The sequence below is a fragment of the Brassica oleracea genome, chromosome C3 (genome assembly GCF_000695525.1).
Source record: "Brassica oleracea var. oleracea cultivar TO1000 chromosome C3, BOL, whole genome shotgun sequence".
NCBI lineage: Eukaryota > Viridiplantae > Streptophyta > Magnoliopsida > Brassicales > Brassicaceae > Brassica > Brassica oleracea.
Window position 1 is genome coordinate 8,291,969 of NC_027750.1, and position 11,056 is coordinate 8,303,024.

The window sequence follows — 11,056 nt, forward strand, 5'->3', positions numbered from 1 at the left end:
CCCGATAAGAACTATTCTTTTTGGACCAAGTTAAGCTCAACGTTTTGTCAGTTCTTTCGGGAAAAAAACAACATACAATTTTATTTAAAACGATAAGTAGTTTGTCTAAAAATTAAAAAAACGTCATGCATGTTATCCTCTCGAAAATTTAAAACGAGATAAGAGAGAGTCTTGAAGAAGAAGTTTTGGAACTCAACTTCCCTCGATCTCCGCGAGATTCTCGCCCACGTGCAGCAGCTGTTGCGGGAAGTGGGTCTTCTCCGGCTCTTTAAATATCGTATCTCCTCTTCCTTCATTTCTTAATTTTTTTTTTCCTGGTCGAAATCCAACAGCAAAAAAATCCCTCTGCGTAAGTCTATATTGCGAGAGTGTTTCGTAGAGTTTATAGTTCGATAGGGCGATCACGAGTGAGGCGTGATTCGTCTGCCATGGTTGTATCCTGGGACTCTATATTCGTACAGTCTCGTCTCACTAACGGAGCGAATATTTTGAGTTAAGGAAAGAGATCATATCTCGCCTCCATGTCTATTTGCGAATACGGTTTCTTATCGTCCTCGTATTCGTTTTTCTATATTCGTCTATTTCTTTAACTTCGCTTTTATTATATCGTTTACATCGGTCCGGTTTTCCGGCTTTTACAAAAATAACAAAATACATTGGAGATGGTCTTATGTTAATCTTTCCGTGAGAATTCACACATAAATCTTGATTTGACCTGCAACTAACAGCCCATTGTCACGAGCTTTGCCTCCAATGAAATCCATATGAATCAACTCCAACAGTAAACGAGCCTTGATATATATCTCTACTGAGGCAAACTTCTCCACTAGGACTGAACCTTCCTCAACTATATCATCTAGAAGCATCTGATTATCACCGTACAAACCAGAGACCAGTTGATAATTTGTGTTCCATTGACTTGTCCTTGAACTTGAATCGCCAAGATTTTGACCATTTGTACTGCCTTACTCTAGTTCTCAACAATTCTTCATGGGGAGACGTAGTGTCAACGAAATGGATCTGCACAATCCAGCTTCATGATAACAAACAAGTCCTGAGGCATCTCAACACCATTAGAGAAGCTACTCTATGCTTTTCCTTGTCAACTGCAATTCAGCGTCAACAAAGTAGCTAGCAGTAACAGCATTAACTTCAGTAGGTTTATCTTGGTCGGTAATATCTTGAACCATTGTTTTAACCACCTTTTGATCATCAACACTGTCTTCCACCATTTGATTTGCAGCAAGTCTAAAAGAAACCTTCATTTCCATTGGTGCTGATCTTCATTTCTAATCAAGGTTAACCAACAAGTCATGTCTTTGGACATCAGGAAGCTTCTGTCTCTTCAACATCAACTACCCTCTCAACAGCAGATTCCACTGACTTCTCGTCCTCAAATGGTTGATCATCACGTTCCTTGACCAAACTTTGGAACCGATTATGCTTCAACTGATGATCAGGGGTGTCTTGTTCTTCACACAAACTCATTTCCATGAGCGCCTTTCTCTTCCAACACTCGGTTGCTTGTGTCAGATCGTCCGCAGTTCAACCAACTCTCTTTCGCTATCGGGCTTTGGTTGGGCCATTTCTCTTCCCGATCACTATTGGGTCAAGACAACTACCGGGCCTTGACCAGTGATCTGGATCCATATTCAAAACAACTCACTTGTCTATACTAATAAAATACTATTTGAAACTCCAGTGCACATCAACATAAAATTCTTACTTCAAAAAAAGCCACGTGACATTATTACTAGAAAAATAATAAATGAAAAATAATAAATAAATAAGGGAATTTGCTAAATATACCAATAAAGGAATAATAAGTAAATATATAATAAAAAATAAATAAATAATAGGTAAATATAAAATATAATAAATAAAATATTATATTAAACATCTATCATAATATTATCATTTGATATAAAATCAAGAAAATTAATATAAGTAAATATATAATATAAGAAAAAAATAAGTAAATATAAAATTAAGAAATGAAAAAACTCAATTAAACATCTATGTGAAAAATGTATAGTAAAATAAATAATAAGTAAATATACAATATATAAAATTAAAATATTATGTTAAATAAATATTCATTATAAGAAATATAAATATTTCATTAAACATCTAACTTAATATTATCATTTGATATAAAAGAAAAAAATAGAATAAGTAAATATACAATATAAGAAAAAATATAAAATAAGTAAATATATAATATAAGAAACAGAAAAACTAAATTAAACATCTATCTGAAAATGTATAGAAAAAGAAATAATAATTAAATATATAATATAAAAATAAAAAAAAATAATACAAGAAACATCTATTATAATATTAAAATAAGTAAATATAAAATATAAGAAAATAAATAATAAGTAAATAGAAAATATAAAAAATAGAAAAACTACATTAAACATATATCTGAAAAAATTATAATAAAATAAATAATAAGTAAATGTACAATATAAAAAATAGAAATATTACAAAAAACATCTATCGTAATATTACAATTTGATATAAAAGCAAAAAAAATAGAATAAGTAAATATACAATATAAGAAAAAAAAAATAAGTAAATATACAATATTAGAAATGGAAAAAACTACATTAAACATCTATCTGAAAATGTATAGTTTTACATTTTTAGTATTTCCAAATATTTTTATCAGTAAATATACAATGTAAACAAACAAGCATATAGTATAAGAAATAGAAATATTACATTCAACATATATAATAATATTATCATTTGATATAAAATCAAGAAAATTAGAATAAGTAAATATACAATATAAGAAAAAATAAACAATAAGTAAATATACACTATAAAAATTGTAAAACTAAATTAAACATCTATCTGAAAAACGTATAGTAAAATAAATAATAAATCAAATATACAATATAAAAAATAGAAATATTACATTAAAAATCTATTGTAATATTAGATAAGTAAATATACAGTATAAATAGTAAATAATAAGTATATAACAATATTAAACAACTATTTGAAAAATGTATAGTAAATAATAATAAGTAAATTTACAATATAAGAAATAGAAATATTACATTAAACATCTATCGTAATATTACCATTTGACATAAAGGCAAGAAAGTTAAAATAATAAATATACAATCTAAGAAAAACTAAATAATAAGTAAATATAAAATATAAGAAATGTAAACTACATTAAACATCTATCTGAAAAATATATAATTTTTCTGATTTTTTTCTAAGGAAATATGTGAAAATATAAAATATTTGTAATTAGATACGTTTTGATATATGTTACTCATTGTACCATTATTTTCTATTTCGAGAAAAAATAAATGGTTAAACACCAGTATCACTTAAGTTAAGCACACCAACAAAACAAAATTCAAACGTCACAAAAAATTATCATATCAACATTATAATACAATAATTTCAGCCTAAAAATATGAAAACTGTTTTATTACGCAAACCATAAATACAAAGCACTTATTTATTCAGACAAACATACAATTCTAAATACAACACCAAACGAGTAATTATATAGTTAATGTTTAAAAATTAAAATAGATTAGCGCATAGTGTGGTTTAACCCCTAGTCTTTCAGTCAAAGGTACGTGATTAAGTAAGCAAAGCTGAGGAGAAAGTAGTTAGCCCAAACTCACCGATAAGTCTGAGTGGGAGACGAGAATGTTCTATCGTTTTTCATTAAAACCGATTTATATTTCTATTCTAAAGCGACACTTGTTTGTTTTTTTTGTTATTTCGGTAAGTAACCTGTTTATTTTTAAACCGGTTGGTGCTCAATGTTGTTACTAGGCCTTGGCACGGATCGGATATCCGGGTCTTTGAAGGTATTTGTGATTTGCTTCATATGTCACAGATATCTAATTTTTCGATTTGTTTTGCTTCGAAAAAATACGGATATTCAGAAAAACGGATATCCGGAAAATAAATAGATATTTGTGGATATTTACGAGTACTTTCGGATATCTCATATGTTTTGATTAATACAAATAATCTTAAAATTTTGATACAAATTTGTTTTGTAAAATATTTTTTGCATGATATATATGATAAAAATTAAAAGAAGTAGTGAATCTACATAGTTTATAAATTTTTTGAACTTATTTAACAATTATAATAACACAAAACTTAAGAAAAAAATTATTTGTCATAAATGTGTTCTCTTCCTTTTATGTAATACTTTTATATAAGTGATAATGTGAATTGAATTTATCAAATCATATGTTATAATAATAATTATATAATTTTATACATTAGAAACTTTAAATATAATCAAGAGATACATGTATTTATATATTGCCGGATCAGATCGAATATCCTAGTTGTTACGTGTGAATCCGTGAAGAACCGCGGCGGCTTTTGATATTCGTATATTTTGTTTCTATTTTTTAAAAGAGCAACCACAACGAAAACTGGATAATTATTATATGTTTTCAAAAATGTGAAATATAAATTAATTTTCATGAATATTTTTTCAAAATTTGAAAAATTATTTATACTAGTATTCAAAATCAATCTATACTTGATTCTGATAATATTTGAACTTATTTTCTTCAATAAAAATAATTTTTTGCTTCAAAGTTTATTTATATTTGATTCCAAAAGTATTAAATTTATCTTGGTTTGCTCAATATTTACTTTTCATTTCAAAAGTCTAATTTGATACTTTTATCAGTAGCATTTTTGGAAACCGATATAGTTAAAGAAATTATATGGAATAGGCCTATTATAATTTACCTTCATTAACTGCAATCATAATTACACACATATTATATTAGATATTAAGTCGTTTTGAAAATGTATATATTTAAAAATATATATTTAATAAATCTTCAAACTCTATTGTTAACTGTAATGAACTAGAAATATTCAATATTTATCACGTCTAAAATCTAAAAATATTAACCAAAATTGCATTGTAAATCCGGCCAGTATAAGAAAACAAATCATATATACAAAAAGGCTATTTTGAGTACAATTGAATCTGAAATATATAAAGCTTAATTATTTTAAATATAAAATATATATCCATTTTTTCACATATAAATATTTTGCAAACACTGAATTACTAAACAAAAATTGTGTACAAATATATTGATAAGGTGATATAAAACTATGAAGTGTTTATAATTAAAATTCTTAATTTTTGGTAACGTTAAAATCAGAATATACATGTGTTTAGACTGGAACAAACTCTATTACATTATTATTTAAGAGAAACCTTATTAGTATATAATAAGAAGACAAATCATATATTTAAAATTAAATGAACTTACATCATTTCGTGCGTAAGCATAACTTGGGTACTATCTGAGCGTCACGGCTACAGGTGAACAGTTAAGAAGAGTCTCAATTAGAGTGTTGTAGTTACCATCTTTCATTTTGAGATCGGAAGAGAGGAAAATATTCATATTTAAGAAACAGAATGACAAACAATTCCAATAAGACTAATAATTTATATTATTTAAGAAATTAAAAAAATTAATTTTTTGGAAGACAAACGATTATATCAAGTTAATAAAGAGTTTAAACCGTTACAACCGGATGTAGAGTCAACGAAAAAAGTATAAACGAAGACTACTACAACAAAATAAGAAATTATTCATTAAAATGGCGAAAAGATCCTATCGTGTTTATTAAGAATATGTCACTGATATTTACACTTAATTTCAATTATTCCTATGGATATTAGGGATAATGTAAATCTGAGATTAATCCATTACTATATAAATAACTAATATATATATCACATTTTTAATAGCCTATCACGAATTTAATGCAAAAGAACTTGTGGATCATCCATCTAATCTACTTATTGATGTACTTTCCTAACTTATGCAGGTTATATCAAATTTAATACCTTGTGTGTTTATAGAAGGTAGTTTATACATACCGATTTTATAATATAAAATTTAGTTATATTTTATTGTAAATTTTAATTTGTATTGTCATTTAAACTTATACTTTGTTATGTCAATACATTACCTATTCCTATATTATAAATAATAGTTATCTAATATATATATATATATATATATATATATATATATATATATATATATGTATATGTATTAATATATACATATATACTATATGTTTTTCACCTATACATTATTATATATATAAACCTTGTTTAATATTAATTTACTCTGATTAAATTGATTTGAATATAGCCATAAAATAAAATTTGAATTTGAATTTAATTTTATTTTAAGAACTAATTAACTCTTTGATATTCATATATTTTGTTTCAATATTTTTTTTTAAAAACAGCAACGACAACCAAAATTGGATAATTATTATATGTTTTAATAAATGTGAAATAGAAAATGAATTTTCCTGAATATTCATAAAAATGTTGAAAATTTATATATACTAGTATTAAAAATTTTATTTAAATTTTATTCTGATAATATTTGAACTTATTTTCTTGAATGAAACTAAACTTTTGCTTCAAATTTATTTTATATTTGATTCCAAAAGATATGAAATATTATTATTATATTTTTTCCTTCATTAACAGCAATCGTTATTAGATAAGCCATTTTGAAAATGTATATTTAAAAAGTTAAATTGAAGATAGCTTCAAAATTCTCTTTGTTAATTTTAAATGAACTAGAAATATTTATCACATAGAAAACTTTTTAAAAAATATTAACCAAAATCGTATTAGAAGTCTGATCAGAATAAGATAGCAAATCATATATATATAATGGTGATATATAAAATGTCTAAAGCAGAATTATTTTAAATATCAATATAAAATCCATTTTTGTCACATATAAATATTTTGCAAACATCGAATTGTCAAACATAAATTGTATACAAATATATTGATAAAGTGATATAAAAATATGAAGTGTTTATAATTAATTTTATTTTTATTTTTTGGTAACATTTAAAATCAAAATATACATGCGTTCAGCGTGGGACAAACTCTAGTACAATATTATTTAAGAAAAACTTATTGGTATATAATAAGAGGACAAATCATTTAATCAAAATTAAATGAACTTACAACATGTGGTACGTAAGCATAACTTGGGTAGTATCTTTTAGTTATTTTAGCTAAAAGACTATTTTTTGACATACCCTAACCCATGAATATTATTTCTTATTCTTATAGAAAAATTAAAAACATTTTATTGTATTTTAAATCATTTTCCATTGAAATACTTTATTTTTCCTTTGTTTTCTCTTAAATAAATTTCTCTTTATAATTTATTTTATTTTTTACTTTAATATAATATTAGTTTTCTGAAATAAAAATATAATTTTTTAGTTTTACTCTTAATAATTATTTTATTAAGTATAAATTTTCTTTCTTTCAATACATAGATTAACTAGCAACTAAACTGAACATTTTTATAATGAAATTGTTTTGCGAGATATGAAAATTATATTTACTGACGTTTATATTTACAGAAAATCTCGAAACGAAACAACTCTCAGCAGGTTCCTTCGCTCCATTGTTCCCAAAATCCAAGTTTATAAAGAAAAAACACAAAACTAAAACTTGTTTTCTGACAGGAACGCATTGGTGTATATATGCGGAGAAAGGGCCTTTGAACTCCATGATAGTTGTGATAATTAATATTATATCAAATTACTGCATGCAGTGGCCGAAAGCTTAGAGTGTTTGGATATGACACCAAGCTTCATGTGCCTTTTCTCGAGAGCAAGTTGCGGGATTATCTCTCTTCGTGCGGAAAGATCACGGATGTTCGTTTTGGCGTTATGTTTGTGTGTTTATTTTCGCTCCATTTTGTTGTCTTTTTCAGGTATGTATACTATTATTTGAAAAGTGAATTTGTTTACTTGTCACATTCTCCATGGTTTTAGTCAATTTAATTACTTGTGATCTTTTCCATGATTTTAGGATAAGTCATTAGTTTAATTAATATTATTATTTATTATTTATTTGATATATATATATATATATATATATATATTTATCATGATATCTAAGATAACTAGTAAGTAGTAACCATTAAACTATTCTATTGATATATATATATACTATTATTTAAAAAAAATAGTTTTTAATATATAATTATCATGATATTTATCACATTCATTTAATAAATTGATAATAACCATATCTACCGATAATATCTTCATTACTTTTATCTTATATTTAGTTTATAATTTTAGTGCCTAAAATCATAGTCAGTTTCTCTGATTTTTATCTGAAATATTGATCAAATATATATTATTACAAATTATCTATATGAGTATACTAATTTATCTGAATAAATTGGGTTTTTTGGTTTATTCGATTTGAATGCTTAATATACAGAACCATATCCATATACTTTTGGTTTTTAAAAATAACAGTCATTTGGTTTATTTGGTACTACCAAATCCAGATTATTTTCTTTATTTTGGTTTGGTTCGGTTTTAAATGGTTCGATTTTACTGGATTGAACATCCTAGAATATCGTTATTTTGTTAATGTTTTATATTTGTGATTTTTATAATCCTTTCACTGCCACATGATTTCTTTTCAGTCCAAATACAATGTGTGTTTAATTTCAAATACAAATTTCCTAATTTAATTATTACTACTAGAAAAGATTTTGATTCAAAATCTACATCACATAAATAAAAATAAAACTATGAAACAAAAGAACATAATTTAATATATTGATTACTGATATGAATATTAAAGTTTTATAATTTATAATAATTTGAAATTTTTATCTAATTTAATTATTATATTTTGTTAAAAAAACATTAGAATTAAAAAAATGTTAAGTATATAGATAAATTAATTCGCACAGGGTGCGGGACATCAACTAGTTATGTGTTATATCCGTACTATTCCCTATATATTAAAAGAGAAACATGACAACATTTGAAGTTGCCATGTGTCATCACAGCAATGAGTTTTAAAATATTTAATGGGGGTTATTGGTTGTTGTATTTTAATAGATTTGAAAATCTGAACTAAATCTAGTGTTATTGGTTCTATGATTTTCAAATATGTATTAAAACCATGTGTTATTGGTTTAATGATTCATAAATTTTATCAAATCAAGTGTTATTCAATCGTAAGTATTTATTAATAAATTTGATTTTATAATGGATTTGAATGAATTTTTTTTGGATTTTTTTGTTAAAAATACAAATACTCAAATCCGAGGGAAAACCTCCGGATTTGTAAATACTAATCCAAAAAAATGTAAAAATCTGTATATTTTACTTGGATTTATAAATACTACATGAATTTCCAAATCAATCAAAATATATAAACCAATAAACCAATCAAAATATATAAACCAATAACACCTCCTAATAAATACTACATTGATTTTTAAATCAATCAAAATATAGAAAAATAGGTGGGTCCATCTAAATATATAATAACTTTTTTATTAAAATAACCATAAATTCATTATTAATGTTTTCCATTATTTTCTCATACGAAATTTCCTAATGTGGCTAAAGTATATATGAAAATTAATGATTTTGAATAATAAAGATTTGATAAAAATTAGTGTATTCTCTATCATTTTTCTTAATTTAAAATTAATAAAATAAATTAAACAACTACATTAACCATATAATAAAAATTAGATTTTTTTTGTATATGTTTTTTTTTTACATCAATTTAAAACATACTCTATGAAGACTCTGCAAACCAAACTGGTAACTTTGCATTCATATGAACAACGAAAGACGTTTGTTTTCTGGCACTCTATTTTTTTTTTGTATATGTTATATTTAGTAAAACTATTAAAAGTCTCACATTCAAATTTTTGTGATCCATGGTTTAAATTTTTTTGTTATGATAAAATACAAACGATTACAAAATCGTATAAGTAAGAAGTTTCATTTAATAAATATTAAGTGTAAAATATATTAATATTTTAATTTCGAAATTTGATTTCAACAACTTTTTTGGTAAAAGCTTTGAACAAATATTGACAAATTAATATTCAAATTTTAAACATAGCCTTGAATTTAAAAAAAAAATATAATTACTAAAACTATTAATCACATAATGAACTTTTTTTTTATTAGTGATTTAAAGTTTTTGTTATAAACATATACAAATGACCAAGAAACTATATTGAGTAAAAGCATCATTTAATATATATCAATATTAAAAATACAGAATATATATGTTAATGTTATTTAAAGTTAATTATATACCATATAAAATATAAATATTAATTATTTTGATAAATGCAATTTATTTATCTTTTCACACAAATTTAGTTATATATTAATAGTTGCTGACTTTTTAATTATTCAATATATATTAATTATTTTATAAATATCTAAAAGAGCATATAATAAAGATAAATAGTATATATAATGTTCGTTCCGTGCAAAGTGCGGATTTTAACCATGTATGGTGTTATTGTTGTTTCTTTTAAAGATGTGCTTGCCTCTATATTCGTGGAGATGGCGTAGTAGAGAAGGCGCTGGAACTCCCTGTGAGCGAGGAGCGGGGATTCAAAGTCGCTCATGAACCCAAGAGAGACCCTAGCCGTCATCCCCATGTTCGTTATTCCAGGCTCTTCTTTGTTATTAATAAAAATACATATAATTGTTATCAACAGATAAAAAAACTATGATTTGACATTGCTAATATCAGCCAGTATATTAAAACTTTTTCATTTTGCCTTGACACATTGTTTTTTTTTCATCCGTTAGACTTCTTCGTTTATTTTGAACCAAGTTCTTGTTTCAACATCTTCATATCTTTCGGTCATGATGCTACCAGAAGAGAAAATACAGGCTAGAGGGAGAGACTCTCGAATCCATCATTACACTATTATGACAAGTATATATAACTTTGTTCTTGATTCTCTTTAACAGAGTAAAACTTGTCATCAATTTTCTCTTTGTATAGATGCTAAGTTGATGAATTCTTTGAACCAGTTTAGAGGTTATCATTGATTATGACTATAAACATTTTATTTTCTCTATTTATGGCAGTGGAATCAAAGCAAATGAAACATTGATATAATATTAACGTTCTAAAATCCTATAAATTGGAATCAAAGCAAATGAAACATTGATA